The 18,995-nt window shown below is 38.2% G+C and overlaps 1 protein-coding gene across 33 annotated transcripts in view; it reads right to left on the reverse strand.

Annotated features, from left to right (window-relative positions):
* Positions 1-17,613, reverse strand: part of FYN (FYN proto-oncogene, Src family tyrosine kinase) — a 120,327-nt gene extending 102,714 nt beyond the window's left edge. For all 33 annotated transcript variants that reach the window (XM_087882657.1, XM_034409185.3, XM_087882662.1 and 30 more), the window contains exon 1: positions 17,033-17,613. The gene's annotated coding sequence lies outside the window, so the exon portion shown is untranslated. The remainder of the gene's footprint in view (positions 1-17,032) is intronic.
* Positions 17,614-18,995: the final 1,382 nt, after the last annotated feature.

Consider the following 18,995-nt stretch of genomic DNA (forward strand, 5'->3'; position numbering starts at 1 on the left):
CGGGAGACTGTCGCAGCCGAAAATGGAGCTCAGGAGGCCATTTTCGCTGGCAAAGCACTCAGGCCATCACACGTGTGACGTCGAGCTGGCCATGCCATCCCTGACCCCACAAGGTAAAACACAAACCTGATGCAGCCTCAACTCAAATTGAGTTTGACACCCCTGCCTTAGAGGATAAGATATTCCAAAGGGTAGGCACTGCAACAGAGAAGGTTCTTCTTCTGGATCCCAATAGAGTTCTTTGACTGACAGGATCTGAAGTAGATCCTTTCTGACAACATGAATAGGGTGGACCTGTCCTAGCGGGACAAGGCAGTTCGTCCTATTTTGGCTCAAGGATGGTTGGGTAACTGTAGAAGATACTGTAAGCTGAGCAGTTTTAAAACTGGAGCAAGAAACATTGATAACCTGTGCTATGCTAATTTTGCTATCCTGATAGCAAAAATGCAAAGGATCTGCAAACTGTACTAACAGAAATTAAGGAGCACAGAGAAAAAAAGAGGCTACAATTACATATAAAAAAGGCCAATTAATGAGAACAGGTAGAGCAACCAGCCGTAGAATTGGCAATAAAAAAATCAAAGTGATGGATAGCTTCTGCCTTTTAGGATCAACCCTCAAAAGAGTAAAGAAACAAGCAGTCAAAAAAATACGCCACAGCCTAGCACTTGATAGAGAAGCCATGAAGGCCTTGGAAAAGATTTTCAACTCCATGATGTGTCTATACCCACAAATATGAGAATCATAAAAGCCATGGTATTCCCTAAATATACCATGGAACTGAAAGCTGGATTTTAAAGAAGCATTAAAACCAATAGATTACTGAACAAATCAACTCATCTCAGATGATAGGACAATAAATTTTGCTCTACGTTCCAGTTTAATTAATAATAATGGCTTAAATTAACTAATATGGCAATTGCTGAATATTTGTTCTTTAATTCCTCCCGTTTATAAACTTATGTAAAGTATAAATGAAATAAATAGTGGTCTTCCTTCACACAAAACTCATTTCCAAACCATTTCCTTTTCTTTTTCTTTTTCTTTTTTTTTTTATAAATACTTTATTGAGTTTTCCAAAACAAAAAAGAAAATGTACAATCTATCTCTCCTTTCGGAGGTGCAGTGTTTATACAATGTAGTGAAACAAAAGTTTAAAAAAAAGCTTCATCCTTAACTATACATTATTCTATACAATATAACTATAATTCATGTGCTAGGTCAAATTCTAAAGTCATGTTTTCATCTTATTGTTCAACCAGTGATACCAAATACCCCATACATCATAAGACCTTATAGTCTTGGTGTGAGTATTGTAAGATATCTACACGAGGGAAAATTTAACTGGTTGAAAAGGAAATGGTTTGACCTTTTTTGACCTTTTAAAGACCAAACCATTTCCTTTTCAACCAGTTCAATTTTCCCTCGTGTAGATATCTTACAATACTCACACCAAGACTATAAGGTCTTTTGTAATCATCTTAATGTAGTTTTGTCTTTTAATGTGAAAAGCTCAAATGAGATAATTTTGCAGAAGTTGCAGTATTTGGTAAGAACATTAGGGACAAGAGTCCAGCTGTCTAACTTAATTAAGTTTCTTCTTTAGGCAAGGATTTAGGTCAAACTCTGAGAATTACTGGCAGGATTTTAAATTGCTATAATGTTTACTTGAGTTAAAATGATGCAATATAGGCCTAACATTTAAGAATGTAGCCGAATTGGAACAGAAATGACTCCACTAGAGCACATTAAAAAAAAACCACTATCTTGCTATTAAAAATGTCAAGGTTAACTATAAAATACAAAAGTTATAATTATATAATTAAATTTTCTTTAATTATTGTATATAAAATATTTTTATGTATATAATTTATTTAATTGTATAATTTAATATAAAATATGATAAAAATTCCTCAAATAAAAATTCAATAATACAGCATTTTCCAGATTAAACTTGCTTTAGCGCCAGCTCCAGAAAGCTGTCTGAAGAAACAATGTCATTGTTTGCCAATGGAAGGACAAGTGAATTACAGTTAGCTGTTCTTCCTTGGCAGGGAGCTCCAGCACTGGGAAATAACCTCTAGAATCTCCTTCAGGGTCACTAATTTAACATTATCCAGCCCATCACAGTAGCAACTACAAGTTATTATACACTGTCTCCTTGGTCTTTTCTATGGGAAATAGCTAGAGGAATTTCAGTCTAGTTTCAACCTGAATGCTAGCCATAGAGCAACTGTATCTAATTTACATGTTTGATATCTCAGGAGGCTCAAAGCCTAGTGGGCACAAAGGGTAGATTTCCAGTGTTTCATTGTTACTGTAAAGGAAACTTGAAAGATTTGATTAATTTTATTTTTTTTCAAAAATTCATGATTATCAATATTTTTTAGACCAGCTGTTTGTTTTTTCCTACATCCAAAGGGCCAATTCTTGGAAATGCAAACACAGTTTCAGTAGTATCTAGTCTCTGCTCTTTTCATCCAATAAAACAAAGTCCTAATCTCATTAATATCTGTCATCAGCCTACATAAAGTAGTTTATCCTGCTAATATTGCTAAACTACAATTCCCAGCAGTCTCGGACAATGATAAAGGATGAAAAAAACATATTATCAGCCTGTATGAGACAGGCTGATAACATGTTGATGAAATTAAGATTTTATTTTACTGTGTGTGTGTGTGTGTGTGTGTATGTATACACACACACATACGTACATACACATATTTAGGTATTTATTTTGATTTTTTTTATCCTCAGCAGAAGCAAACACTTGCTAAAAAAAACTATGTCATTTTTTATAGCAGCAGAGCTTCTCAATATAGTGCCATCCAGCTATACTAGCGTAAAACTCCACTATTTTCATCCAGCACCAGCAGTGTGTTTCCTTTATCAGAGACTCTAGAAAATAACAAATATTATGTGTTCTGTGAAGTAGATTTTTACGCAAATATACTGCCTGGGGTGGATAAAAAATAATTCAGAAAAGGTGAGCTGAACTTTTCCACATCTGAAAGAAATCCTTAATCTTCTCCAAATTAAAGAAGCAAATGAGATTACTCACTAATGATAAAAAAAGAACACTGTTCATAATTAATATGCAGAAACAATCATATTCACAAAGTATAGTCCTGTATATGTTTACTCAGAAGGAAATCCCATTGCGTTCAATGTGGGATTGAGGCCTATTCATAAACAAAAGTAACACGAAAGGAAACAAAAACATACATAAAAGATTATGTTCAGAAATATAGAGGTTTTCTAGTATTATGTTTGTTTCCAAATCTTGTGAAAGTACTATAATAAATGGAAAAATAAGGTATCAAAGCCTTGTCTAGAACCAATAACTAAAACCAAACTATTCTTAATCAGGAATTTGTATTTCTTTATGGCAGAGTTTTCACCAAAAGTTCTGAAGCCCGTGGCTCCTTGTATAAAGTAAATACATCAAGTGGGAAGAATAAAGCACCATTATAATCAGGGATACTGATCCCATGGATAGTGGAAATCAGCGCTAAGAATTTACAGGCCCCAACTATAAGTAAATATTTAGTCTTGTTTGTGTTCTCTTGTCTTTAATCTAGGTAGAATTGTTAAAAAGTAAAACATGAGTCAGCAACTTTTGCAGCACTCTTTGTTAGATCAAATGTTAGTAGAAAAGAAGACAAAAAGGGCAGGGCAAGAATTCTTAGCATGAGAACCATGTAACTTTGGAGTTTAAAATAGAGACTGCAGAGATTATTAGGCCTCTGTGGCAACTGGGATTTGTTTATATCACTTTGTAATCATTTTGTACAACCGTTTCTTATTTATTTATTTATTTATTTATTTATTTATTTATTTATTTATTTATTTATTTATTTATTTATTTAATATGCCGCCCTTCTCCGGAGACTCAGGGTGGCTTACAATGCGCTAAGCAATAGCCTTCATCCTTTTGTATATTTATACAAAGTCAGCTTATTGCCCCCACAACTGGGTCGTCAAACCACAAAAAATAAAAGAAAAAAAAACAAAGTGCAGAAATATTAATAAAGAAAAACATATAGCAAAGAAAAATGAAATATATAAAGAAGTAACTTAGTTACAACAAGTATAATTTTAACATCATCACTTTTTTAAAAACACAACAAACTTTTCACCCCATATCTCATTTATTATCTATACACATATCCTTAAAATCTTTCAGTCTGGTAAGCAAAAGTCCATTAACAGTTACCAGGAATACGGGTAATCCTCCAATTATGATCAGGGCCCAGAAATTCAGGCCATGATTAACCGAATGAAGCAGTTAAGTGAGATGCCATGTAACCACTTCACTCAATGACTACAATCCTGGTTCTCCCAGTTGCAGTCATTAAGCAACTGCATAGGTTGTTGAGTAGAGCATGGGGGAGAGGGCCCAGGTCTCCTGGGTATGGTGGGATAGGGAGACAGCATGAACTTCCCACCCTATCCAGGAGAATGGATCCTTCCCCCCTCTCTTCAGGGAGAATAATACGAATCATAGTGTTGATTAATGTTTTTGCCATATTTGAGGTCTACTCCTCCAGTGTACTGAGGGATTTCCTTCAGGGGAATCCCCTAGTCCATTGAAGGAATAAACCTCTAATCTGGTGAAAACATTACACTCAATAACAGTGGCATTTGCTAGCGTTTTCTCTTTTGGTGCAGAAAAGGCTAGCAAATACCAGATTAGGAAAGGCTCAGAGTGTTACCATTTGCTAGCATTTTGTTAGATTTGAGGTCCATTCCCTCCCTGTATAGAGGGAAAGGGAAGTCCCTATGTGCATCCAGTAAACAGACTTCAAATTCAATATCCCCTCTGCTTGCGCTTTCTGGGGACTTGACATTCTGGGGAAACCAGCAGAGAAGACTGCAAAGGGTGTTCACATGATCGCAGGGCCCTTGGGAACTGGTTGTAAATGCAAGCAGGTTGCCAAGCACCCAAAAAGTGATCATCTGACCAGGGGGGGCTGGTATGTTTTACGACAGCTGGAAGTGCTTTATGGGCCATAAAGTAACCATTTGGAGGATGTTGTGACTGCAGTTGTCAAACAACTAGTCATTAAGTCAGGGACTGCCTGTAACAACATCTCTATTTTGATTTTGATCAAGTAAACCCACTTTACATTCATTCCTTTTACTTTTAACAATCCTAATCATTAATCTGTTCAAATAATATCCTAGAGCTTGTTTTATTTTTTTTTCTTTGTCCCTTCTCACAAAATCCTTCAGAACTTTCACGTGTCTTTTTTGTAATTCAATATAAGAAAGTTACTCAAGTCACTGTTTTGATTTGCCGTTTGATATTTCTTTTAATTATTAAGACATCAGCTGGCCTTATTTGTATATCTAATGTAACATCTTTTTACGTTTAATTCTTGTAGCTTGCCATTTTTAAATGCAGTTTCAGATTAGACTCAGTCTAGTCTGGTGAAAGTTATTCCTTTTTCTTACCCGAACTAAATTCAAGCTATATATAACAACAGATACTTTTAAAATTAACCTCTGGACCCATTACTCACAAGAATCTTCCAATACATCCAATGTTAAAGTATTTTGCTCCATTCTGTGCTAGTAAGTGAAATTTAAGTGATCTTTTCCTTTAATTGTAATATTTAGTTCCTTCTGATACCCTCTAGTATCTAATATTCAAATTCCCATCCTACCACTTTCTAAGAATAAAAAATACCACTTTCCCATGGGAAGGATTTTAATAATTCAAAATGTTATCTCAAATCTATCTGGATCCTTAATACATTTATAAATTTCTAAAATCAATATCATAATCTCCCCTTTGCTGTTTATTAAAAAAAAGAGTGAGTGGGTTGGTCCTTAAACCCATCTTTAAAACTTCTTTTGCTAAGTATTATGAATCCTCACCAGAAGTCTGTATATCATTTCGTAGTCTTGACAGACGCTTGTAAAAGCTGAAAATGAGATTTCTAGTACTCAAGTGGAAACATCAAAAGACATTTTTGTACTGGCAGAGAAGTCTTTTTCAGATATTGAAAGTACTAATCAAGGATGTGGAAAAGCTTTGGAACAGGACAAAGCAAAGCAACATGGATATTAGTTGTTCTAACTTCAAAAAACAGCTCTAGAGAACTGCTGCATTTGAGGTTTCACTGAAATACTGTCCCTCCTCAAGAATCTACATCCTTATATAGTGAGTTATGAAGTAAGCTTATGGTATATATGGAATAGTGGCATATACACAATATTACAGTCTAAATTTTAAGATAATTGAATAAGAGTGTTGATTAAACTACACAGAATAAACAATATTGTTAGAAGATGGCTGCATAGTTGCTCACAAAATACATTCAGCAGCATTCACTGATTTGTGGCTGTATATGGCGCCATTTTACACCCATAAAACACAGCTGTTTGAGGTTTCAAGCTTAATTTATCATATAAATGGCTGTCCTCTTAGAACATCATCAACTCAGTGCTATACTTAGGTTTGTTGCATATCACAGCAAGATAAGAGCCATTTTGATTCCATGCAACACAATAACTGAAACGTCAGTTCAGCATATCTTTATATTAAAGTAGGCAAATATTCTTAGCAAACGTTGTCTTCTAAAACTTAGTATCTGCAAAATGGTATTGTGTTTAATAGTGAAGTTAATGATTACAAATTTAAATATGTATAAAGTAGGGCATTTTATCTTCAGAGGTTTTTGGAATGAGAGGCACCTGACATTTTAAAAACAACTATTTTCAAATAACAAATCTGTTTGTTAAAATAGGGAAAAACAAGCAAACAAGTCTGGCTCAGCAGACTGATAGCATTGTGATTAACACCAGCTGTTTGCAATTACTTTAAGTTCGAATCTCACCAGACTCAAGGTTGACTCAGCCTTCCATCCTTTCCAAGGTAGGTAAATTGAGGACCCAGTTTATGGGGGCAATAAGCTGACTTTGTATAAATATACAAAAGTATGAAGGCTATTGCTTAACGCATTGTAAGCCGCCCTGAGTTTTCGGAGAAGGGCGGCATATATATATAAAAAAAGTAAAACATAATAAAAACATCAATGATGAAAAAGCATAAAAACTCAAATTATTGGTTGCTGTAATAAAATCAGTTTAAAACGTTTGGAGAATAACATATCTTAATCCGGTAGTTCGAACATTAAAGAGTGAAAGTGGCAGAAAACCCTTTTCAGAAATGTATTCTATAAATTAAGTATTACAGAAGGGATTTTTCTGGTCTTTGTCCTCATTTCTGAAACTAGAGCAATGAATTTGTGACTGGTTCTAGATCTTTTTCTTGAGAAGTCAACAGATCAGATATCTTTCATGTACCCAGTACATTTTTTAAATGTTAAATCCTACATTACCTGTAAACCAACAGGGGAGACCTTGGTAATTTTCCTATCCTATCCTATCCTTCCCAACCCATTTCTAAGTTTTAGACACAGCATAGCATGGTTCAAGTATGGAATTCTGGTAGTCAAAATAACTATATAGTATGCCACCAGGTACATCAGGAACTGCTTTACAAAAAAAAAAAAATCTGCTCATTCAGTCCAAATATCCTATTAAGAGATCCACATAAGATCATGTAAAATACAAGGGGAGAAGGCCAGACGTCAGGCATTGTCAGTGACAGCTTACTTTCTGAAATCCCTTGCCAGGGAATGATTAAGACTATTTTTAAAAAACAGGATAAACTGATTTTATGAAAACAGCACAATCAGGAGCATCGCAGTCCTTGAAATCAGAAGCCAGAAGTGCACATTCATCATGTGTAGAAGATATATGAGCCAGTAAAAGTGTTATATTTTCTGTATGTGTAACACACGTGGGGTAATCAGTTCAGGTAGACTGGATATAAATCAGGCATTGTTTGGTTTGCTCTTGACTTGCTTCATTACACAGAATATTGGCAAGGACCTTGATTTGGAAGGGCAAAACAGTACTGGCATCATCAAGGGGAAAAATGTCCACCCCACTGACTGTTCACATAGCAGAAAAGAAAATCATTTGAGCTTGACATTTAATCAGAATAATAAAGATTTATTCCATCCTATGCCCGCACATTAACAATCCACCAATAAGTTAATGACTACCATAACAGAATCAGCAAAATTTTTATTTCAACCAAGTTATTTTTCCCCTCCAAAAGTGAATCATGCATCCATCTACAGAGGTTTGTGTAATCAAAATCATGGTTTAATACAAGCATATTTAAGCACAAGCATATAAGGCACATAGCACCCACATCTATACACAAGATAAATAGATCTGTAAGAAACTGGGTCTACTGTGCATTAGGAAATTCCAACAATAGAATCATTAAACTAAAGCAGGGGTGTCAAACTCGCAGCCCATGGGCCGGATGCATCATGCGCTGGCCATGCCCATCCCCAGTTTAGTGAAGGGGGAAAAGTCAGGATACATCACGTAACGACAACACGACACCGCAAGTTTGACACCTCTGAACTAGGGGTGGGTTCTACTTACTTTTACTACCGGTTCGCAGCGGGGCCGCACACGTGCACTCGCTTCACTCTTGTGCACGCTCTTCTGCACATGCGCAGAAGCATTTTGATGACGTCGAGGTCGGTGGGCGGAGCCTCCCGTCAATTTTACTACAGGTTCTATAGAACCGGTGCGAACCGGGGGCAACCCACCACTGCTCTGAACTAAAGCAACATCTAACCCTGTATATCAGATCCAAAAAAGCAGGCAGGCAAAGCATGTCCATTGAATTGTTTCCCCCCCCCGCCTTCTGTCAGCAGCTTCTTATTCCTATCAGGAAGGCCTTGTATGTGAAGAATGTTCCTGGGAGTGAAATCTGCCATTTCGACAAAGAGAGACAAAGGAAAACTTGAAGGTACACTTGGATTCCATGTGTAGTTATTTGAAGCTTGTATACAATATATGCATGTCACATTGATGAGATGATTGTATTACTGGTGTTCTAGCTCACGTGCAAGGACAAGTATCTTCGAGACCGCCTTCTATCGTATAACTCCCAACGACCAGTAAGATTCCACAGTTGGTCACCTCCGGGTCCCGTCAGCTAAACAATGCCGGCTGGCGGGCCCACGGGGGAGGGCCTTCTCTGTGGCTGCCCCAGCTCTCTGGAACCAGTTACTTCCTGAGGTCCGGACCATCCCCACCCTATTGGCCTTCCGAAAAACGGTGAAGACCTGGCTTTTCTGGCAGGCCTGGGGCCGTTGATCTCGCTCTTGCGATCTGGCGAGATCCGGCCATGAGTGGTGTGAATGAGTTTTAATGTTTTTAATGTTTATAATTTTTAAATGTTTTTTATGATGATTTTAAATGCATTGTGAGCCGCCCTGAGTCTTCAGAGAGGGGGGGCACACAAATTGAATTAATAATAATAATAATAATAATAATAATAATAATAATAATAATAAGAAGAAGAAGAAGAAGAAGAAGAAGAAGAAGAAGAAGAAGAAGAAGAAGAAGAAGAAGAAGAAGAAGAAGTAGTAGTAGTAGTAGTAGTAGTTCCGCACTGTACTTGAAATGATTGCCTGTTCACAATATGGTTTAAGGGAGGGGTTAATTGTGGTGGAGATTGTGCACTGCTTCCCATAGCCTGAATCCTATTTGGAAATATATTACTTGAAAAGAGCTTGGATGCTATCCCATTCCTAATGCTCTAGAAAAAAAATATTTTAAGGAAAGAAGTTTTGGTTTATCATATAGATATATTGCTTGATCAATACTCTACAGAGTCTACACTGTGTCAACACTGTTCCAATTTTCTTTCTTAAACTACAAATTTGTATAGATTTCTATAGAACTGGACTTTGCCAGAGAAATGGAAAACTGGAAATATGATAGAGTTGTAACTACTGAGAACACAGAAACAGCATTTGGACACTGCAGTATATTAATATTTTTTTGGGATCTCCAACCTTTTTGGACCGATGCCTCAAAAGGAATTTTGAGAATACTTTTGGTGACCAAACTGACACAATAGAATAAGTATTAGAATTTTGAAAGGCACAACTGAATAATAATTTGAATATGCCAATTATTTCTGGTTGAGAATAACAAAGTAAACAGTATATCTGCTTTTTCATTATTCAAATTCAATTCTATGAACACTATTCTGAAGTTAGTTATTTTAAAAAAAAGTAAATAAGAAAAAAAAAGAAAAAAGGTACTAATTTTCCAATAATGGGTTTCTCTGTAACATACTTACTTTTCCCTATACAGTTAGAAGTAAATGTTTCCAGTTATTCCATTGCAGTATTATTTGAGACAACATTTCTCAGGTGATTTTTTAACTGCAAGCATTTATTTACTAGAAGTTTAATTATAAATACCGAAACAAACAATTTTTCAGATATAGTAAGTTGGCATCATACATGACCTTAAAGAATTTCCAATGATTAGCATGCAAATTAGAGCATAAACTCATTGAAATTAAACAGATCCCACTGATTTCAGTAGAATTCTATATTTAGAATTCCTGTTAAAATTAACAGGAGTGAAGTCTTTAATTTTGGCTGGATAGTATCTTTATGTTTTTACTCTTTTCAAAATATAATAAGAAAGCCAAGACACCTTTCTGTAAGCATTCCCATTTTAGCATTCATACCTTATCTTCACTTAGATTTTACAGGAGAGGTGTCTAACTCATGTCATCATGGCGGCATCATGTGACTAATCGGAACTTTCCCCACCCCTTTGCTAAATAGGGAGTGGGCGTGGTCAGCACATGATGCATCCGGCCCATGGGCCAGGAGTTTGACAACCCTGTTCTAGAGCATTGTTTTTTTTTTTTTTAATTTTTAAAATTAATATTACTAACATTACAAACAACATGTACAATATTTCACCCTGTGCTATACATAAGAAAGGAAGATTTGGTTCTTCGGATATATCCTCATGATCGCCAAAATCCACGTTCTCGGGGTACAGGTACCGAAGCATCCAATTTTCCCAGCGCATAGTCCACAAGTACGCGCTAGAGCATTGTTTTTAATCATTCTTTTTCTGTGTTCTATTATCAGTACAAGTAACATTTAGTATAAAACTAAAAATTGGTTAGATCCTCTCCTCAGGAGTCCAAGGCCACCTACAGAGCATTCCTCCCTATGGATTCTACAAGACGGTCAAAGCTTTTTGATCGTGTTTTAGTGAAAGACATTAAAAGCTGTTTTATATAAAAGGGAATTTTCCCCTTCTTTCCTCCTTTTCTGACTTATTGCTGAAGGACAATGGTTTTTACCCATCCCTTGTATCTTCTTTTTAAAACATCCCTCTTGTATAAATAATTTATAATAAAGGCAGAATTTACAGCCCAGTATTTTGAAGATGGGGAAGCTGCTCTAACCAGACTGAATAACTATGTAGAAAATTACTATGAATGTAAGAGCTTCCAGATGTCTTTTTTAAAATATTAGATAATTCATGAAGGCAAAATATAATACTAAATCCTGAGTCCAAGGGTAGAATCCAAATATATCCAAAGGTCACTTCTGGAAGGAGGGCAACAAATAAAGTTTGTTGGTTTGTACATTTCCTGGTAACATTTTAGTCACAATGGGAAGCAGGAGGCAGAATACAGTGAATGCTAAAAGGCTCTTTTTAGGTTTTTGGTTTGATTCTTCCTTCTGTGACAGATCTTTTTACTTCCATAATGTAAGGGAAAAAAGTCCTATATTTTCAGAACTTTTCAGGCATGCAGTCCCACTAATCATGTCTGAAATATTTATTTCCTGGTTAAGCTGCTATGTTATATACATGTATTATAAAAATAGTTCCCTCTTGACAGAGATCCGTTGGGACTATAAATATCTTTAGTGACCTATTTTCATACCAAACAATTATTCTATGAAAGTTAAAAGGAAAGGGGGGGTTATTGAATTGGAGCCTGGGATCCACCAATAAAGGTTTCCATACGACAGTGTACATTGATGCAAATATTAACAAAAGCACATAGAAGAGATGTATGACATTATAACGGTACATATATGACTTTACTAACAGTTCATTTTAGCGGATGGAGAGATTGTAAGAGTAAATATTTGCATCTATGAACTTACGGACGATAAAATAATAAAATGTGTTTTCCAAAAGGTTAGTTTAATGTAATTATTAATTGAAGCATACTGCTTGAAAGGGTGAGCAGTTTTAACTTCTATAATCAAATTTGCATTAAATTCATTGCATATCATATTATGCCTAGAAGTGTTTATCCTAATGAAGCTTATTGGTCTGTAAGCCTCAAGGATGTCTTGTCAAACAATTCCACCTACGTATACTTGCATCATGTGACTCAGGCTCATGCAGCAATATATTGTTTTCTATGGACACATAAAGAAGATTCATATTCATAGCTTTATAAATAGCAAGTATTGTTTCCACTGTTACCTCTTCGATGGAAAATTCAACAGACAAAAACTTTCAAAGCTGCCTAGCATCTGCATCGCCTGAAAAAAATTAGCAGATATATCTTATTACAAAAGCCCATTTGTCCCACTGATAATTAAAAGTCCATCTTTGGAGCAGTTAAGGAAATTACAGTCACTTCATTCTCATGACTGTACCAGTGGAAATGTGAATTGACTCATTTCTAATGAGCTGAATGATAAGGATTTAAGGGACACTTCAGGAAAAAATGTTTTGACACTAGATATCTTGAAATGTTCTAATTTTTTTAAACTCTAAAATATGTCTGAATGTAACAAGATATACACACATAAAAGCATGCACTATTTGCTCTGCTGACAAATATAAAATTATTCCCCAGGCTAGTATTCCCTAACTGGTATTATAATTGCAACTATATTAAAGGTAGTTAAGTGCACCCATAAATTTGCATATTCAATGGAATATGGTGTACCACATATCTGAAAGACATCCAGTCAGGAAATTTTACCACCCATCTTCCTTATGGGATACAATTTTTTTTATTTTTATTATTATAATAGCAAATACGTCTTTTCTGGAACTGAACTCTTCAAAAAACCATATATACTCACTCAAGAAATATTAGGCCAAGACAATGGCTCAGTTCAAAATTATTTCTGTTCTGCAATTTTCGCTGTAATCTGAAAGCCAGAATCCCCTTGTGTCCAAATTGTTTCCTGAACTGCTATTCTAACAAAAGAAACTACTACATGGTATATCAGCACTTCAAAAAGAGCTTTTGAAGGCATAAATGAAATAGTATGAATTTGAGAAGCAGTTCTTTAAATAACTTCCCAACAGCACTAATATCCCAGCTGCAACTGTCAAATTCTTCCATTAAACAATATAATGACATTCAGCCCTGTCAAGATTGTCTCACACAGCCAATGCTTGTAAAGCATTCTGTATGCAGCATTTTCTTTAATGCAGGACCGAAATGTGAGGTGAAATTGTTTCTGGCTGAAGTTGCCCCGCCCACTGCCTCGCCTCATCCTGCGGGATGAGCCTCCCGCTCATTGCCCCACCCACTGGAGACCCTTGTAAGCACATTACAATTATTACAAATTATTAAACTATTTTTAAAATCTCAATGATTATTTTATAAAAACAATTTAATTAAAAATCAAAGGACACAATGCAGATAAATTCATGGAAGCAAACATTACTGGTGATGTGGTATATCTACCTACATTCACCTATGTAAAAAGTCAATGGCTGTGTTCCCATATCTTCATCAAATACTGTACGCAAGAGTTAGTATGTTAGTGAACAGCTAAGGCAAGTCAAGAGCTAGATGGTCTTCTTGCTAAAATTACCACTTCCAGAGAACTGATTCACTGGTGTGTGTACCTCAGGTTTGTAGAATGAAAATAACAATCATTGAGAAGAGAATCAAACCCTCTTCCCACCACTTAAATCTAATGACACAAATTTGAGCTGAGATTTACTTCTGATAGGAATCAGTTTTCTTGGCAACAGGACAGTAGTAGTTTTTACTCTTCTGAAGCTTGGGTGTTGGTATCTTTTTTAGTTTCAGTTACATGGTGCTGAGAGGTAGTCCTCAATTTATGACCACAACTGTGACAACTTCCATTGCTAAGCAATGCAGTCATTAAGTCATTGTGTGACCACTCCGATTTTAGGAATCTTTTTGCTGTGGTCATTAAATGAATCAGAGAGTTATTATATGAATCTGGCTTTCCCCCCTTGACTTTGTCTGAAACCAGCTGGGAAAGTCACAAATAGTGATCACCTGACCCTGGCATGTTGCTATGGTCCTAAGTTAGCCACCTTTGGAGATTTACTTCAGAGGAGTGTGCGTAGAATGATATAAGAAGCATCTTGGCATTGTGATACAAACCTAACCCCTTTGTACATGTATTGTAATATCATATGAACAAACAAAAGGGGTGGAGAATCAACAGCATAACACTACACAGTTGATTTCATCATTCTAATGAAAACAGCCAGTTCTTGGGGATGCCCATTCCAATAACTTTCCTTTTCTTTTAGCCAGACTTACTCTTATTCTCTGAGCCCAGATAACAGGGAAAAAATTCAGGGAAGGGGTTGAGAAATCAGTGGGGCCACCTGCAGTTGTACCTCTATTATGGTGTCATTTTTGTTTTTAAATTTTGGTGTGCATGTACTATAACAGAAGTTATAATGCAGTATAATGCCTTAGCCTTTTTCTTCTTGGAATTCAGTGTAAGCAATGAACATATTTTAAGTGGAATTAGCACCTCTTTACATTTGTTCAGGTAATACATAACCCTTATAGTAGATATAACTATGGGCAAATTAAAATATAATAAAAAGCTAGGGAATTTCATAAATTAAGTATTTGTCCTCTGCAACCGCAGAATACAGCCAGTTGCTAACATAAGGATAATAGGACCATTTATAAAATAACTTTATTAAATAGTAAGCAATTAAAAGTATTATTTTATGAATTGTCAGTCACGCAGAGTCAATATGCTGAAATAGGCAGCTTTATGGTTCAAATGAAATTAATTCTACTAAGTTTATTCTAGAGTTACATGTATTATTATACCTCATTAGTAGACAGTATCTTTTAAAAACCAGCACAAGTGTATTCAACAATTGGTATAATTCTTACAATGGCATCATGTGATAAGTTTACTGTAAAGAACAGCTCACTGTAACATAGTTACTTAGGTAGCATAAAACAAGGATGTGCAATTGAAAATAAGAAAACCACAGACTTCTAAGCAGAGGTTTCAAACTCTGTTTATGTCAGACTAAACTGAAGTTCCCAAAACTCCCAACCAGCAACATTGAGAATTCTGGGAACTGAAGTTCCCATTATTCATGTAGAAGGTGCCCAGAAAGAAGAAGTTATCTTCCAAACTCGTTTCCTTTTTTGGAGGAATCAGATCCACCACAGTATTAAAGGTGGGGTGAGAGAATAAAAGAGAAGGCGTGTGCATCCTTTATTTCACCTTTATTATGTGCATTATAGATTGCAGTCTTACACACTTAAATCCATTAAACTTAACAGGATTTGTTTCTGAGTCAGCATGAATAGGACTATGCTTTTGGCATTATCCTATCTCAGAATGAATTGAATCACTTGCATGAATCACTCTTTCATTTTTAAATTTTAAAAATTCTATTTTTTTTTTTACAGATGGAGGATTAAATCAAACTCAGCAGCACCACAAAACCTTTAAAAAAAGATTGGTTTAAATGCCCTTTAAGACTGCAGGTACCAAAAATGCAGGCACCCACGGTAGAGCATTTAGAATCCTTCACTAAGGCTAAATGTTTAAGGAAAGTGACTGAGAATAGAGTGATGGTCTCTCCTGAGGAAAGAGGACTGCAAAGCTAGGGAGGAGAGAGAAGAATCAAAAGGAAGAGGAAATGGGAGCCCCTTTCAAAGTCAGCATAAGAGTGTGAAAACCCAGCTGAACAGGAAACTCGTCAATTATTAAAGGATTACATCATCAGAGTTATTACCATTCTTTTCCACATTCACAAGCTACAGAACATTATATATTTCATTATCTTATTTAATGTTCTCACACCTCAAGGCATCTCCATCAGGGATTATCCAGTCTTTCTCCTATTATGGGCCAAGGGAATAAGTTCCACTCCAATGCCAAAGCCCTCATTTCACAAAGCCTCTGCTCTGCAAGATCCCACAAACATTATCCCCTTTTGAACATTTTGTCATATGGCGCCATCAGTCCTAATCAGCAGGTCACAAGAGCCGGTCTCACAATTTCTCCAGCATGTCACACTAACCCGACACTTTCCGGCGGAATGGTCCAAATTACCCTTCATGCCAACACATCCTTGGGACAAATCTAGTAAAAGGAGAAACTTCTGCTCTCAAAAGTCTTCCTCTCGTGGACTTCCGCCCCCCCTCCCCCCCCAAATAGCACAAGTACTCTTAACCCAACAACAATATGAATGACACCCCACAACCATTAGAGCTGGACTACACCCTTTGTAACTCTTAGCCACGGAGGCCTTAGCCAAGCTCTGGAGGTTTAATTTTCATATATACGTTTAAGAGAACATATATAAAATGTACGGTATTAAGTACATTTGCATCTAAAAAACCCCGACTCTTTAAAATGTAGGGGAATCCTCACCTCCCCACCCGGCCACGTTCAACGACACAAATTTAACCCTTCCCGCACCGCCAAAACGCAAGCGATTTCTCTTCGCAGGGGTGGGTAAAGGCTTCCCCCGCCACTCGTTCTTTGGGCCCACGATCCCCACCCACTCCCCGTTACCCACGCACTCATCCACGTTTCGATTACCGCCGCCCACCTTTCCAATTCTCCCGCGGGGGGGGGGATTTTAGGTTCCTACGTAGCCCCGAGGGGGGGGGGAGGAAGGGGTGTTGCAAGAGGGAACCCCGAAGGAGAAAAAGGCACGAAGAGACAATTACGCTCGGAGGCACTTGAGGCGAAGAAGTGAGCACAAAGCAGGGCGAAGGGAAAGCAACCCAAGGCGAGCACACAAAAGCCGGCGCACGTTTCCTTCCCTTTCCCCTAAGGCGGGGCGGCGTCTGTGTGTGTCTGTGTGTGTGTGTGTGTGTAAAGGGGGTGTGTATATGGGGGGAGGGGGGGCTCGCCGTTCCGGGTCTTACCTGAAACGCAGCAGGACTTGGTCTGCAGAGCCCCTTTCTCACCAACGCCCCCTCCCCTTCGTTTTCCTCCTCTCTCTCTCTCTCTCTCTCTGCAGGATCCTAAGGGCGGAGGCAGGAGGAGTCCCTCGTGAAAGGCTCTCCAGGTCCCTTCGCTCGCTCACTTCCCGCCAGCTCCGGAGCTCGCTATTAACGAACGCAAGAACCGAAAGACGGCGGAGGGAAGGAAACGGGTGGGCGTCCAAAGTCCCTGCCTCAGCAGCGAGGGACGCCGAGACGAAGAAGGCGGCCGCAGCTTTGTTCGGCGCGTGGGCAGCCTCGCGGTGCTCGTCCGGGGAAGATGGGGTCGGGCTCCCGTTTCCTCCCTTTTTTCTTTTCCTTTCCAAATGCAAGTCTTAAGGAAAAGCCGCCTCAGTCAGTCTCCTCCCCTCCTTCCACTATCGCCGCCGCCGCCGCCGCCCCCCAGGCTCCTGACAGATGGCGCAACCGCAGCATCGCAGCTCTGGCGCTGCTCCTCGCTAGCTCGGCGCGGCTGGGAGCCTGGACTCCGCTACCCTGCCTTGCCTTGCCTCCTCACCCCTGCGTCAGTTCCCAAAGCGGGGAAAAAGCGGCTCCGAGACAGACATCCCTAACCGGCCTATGGCGAAGCGACTTTGGGGGCGGATGGAAACGCTTCCGTCCTTATTGGCAGGCGGCCCCGTACGGGAAGGCGGGCATGTAACAAAAAAAAAGGATAGTGTGTGTGTGTGGGGGGGGTCGTTTGCGCGTCACCATCAGCTGCAACAGCGGCGGTGGTAGCTTCCACGCGGTGGGCTGGGCTGCGCCTTTAGTATCTCTCGCCGCGTAAAAGAGCTTTTTTTTTTTTTTTGAGGCGCCCCGTTCAACGGAAATAGAACTACTACAGAGAATAGTCTTCTCTTTCTTGACCGGCGTGCGGATTGCAAGATTGCAATGAATCATACGTTTGGGAAGATCCAGTTTACGATTACACCCCTCGCCCCCCTCCAGCCTTCCTCTTTCGCATCCTATCGCGCGTAAAGTACAATGACTGCCGGCGTTTCTAAGAAGGCAGTCTCTCTAAGCCACGTTCACCCGCTTCGTTGGGTTGAAGTCGGAAGCCACTTGAATTAGGTGGTTCTGCAAGCAAGTGTGGATGGTTTTTGTGGCAATTAAGTAGTGACCTTTAGGCAACTCTCATAACTGGTTTGTCAGAAAGCCGGAAAGTGGAAATTATTTTGGTGGACTAAAGTTTGTGGTCACAATAGTGAGAGCTTAATGGACCACAAATGTGAGATTACTCCCTGCCATCTCTCTGAATGCTCTTTACCTTTCCTGCTTATCTTCATTTCTTCTCATTTGGGCGCTTCTCCAAATCTCCCAAATAAAGCACTGGTCTGTAATTAAGTTTTCTAAACAGGTTATATAGAGCCCAGAGAGCGTGTTGGCTGGGAAATTCTGGAAGTTGAACCCCACACATCTTTAAAAGTTGCCAAATTTGAAACACACTGCCCAGAGACCTTTCCTTCCTCCATCCCCTCCATAGACTTGTAAAGTCTCCCCCCTCCTATTTTGTGACTTCTGGTAGCATATACCAATTAAAAATAATTAAAAAAGCAAATTATAATCAACAAACAAGGCTGGCAATAATAACATTACAGAACAGGCAGGTTTACAAATAAACTTAAGTAGGGCAAGAAGCCCCATTTTGCCTATTCACCCTGTCATAATACTTCAGATTAGAAGACAAACCTGAAACCGTTCTCATCCCTGAAACGCTTCCCAAACTCGTAGAGCTATTGTCATTGTACTCATTTGACTATTGCAGGAATAACTGTATTGACTTTGCTCCCTCCATAAGGAAGTGCCGAAATCAGCTCCAGCTAATGCCCCCATCCACCCCAATTCTCATTAATTCATGGTGAAGGAAAACAAAAAAGTATGGCCTGAGTGGACATGGGTGTCAAAT

The sequence above is a fragment of the Pantherophis guttatus genome, chromosome 1, assembly GCF_059756535.1.
Source record: "Pantherophis guttatus breed Tessera chromosome 1, ASM5975653v1, whole genome shotgun sequence".
In the NCBI taxonomy this organism is placed as follows: Eukaryota; Metazoa; Chordata; class Lepidosauria; order Squamata; family Colubridae; genus Pantherophis; species Pantherophis guttatus.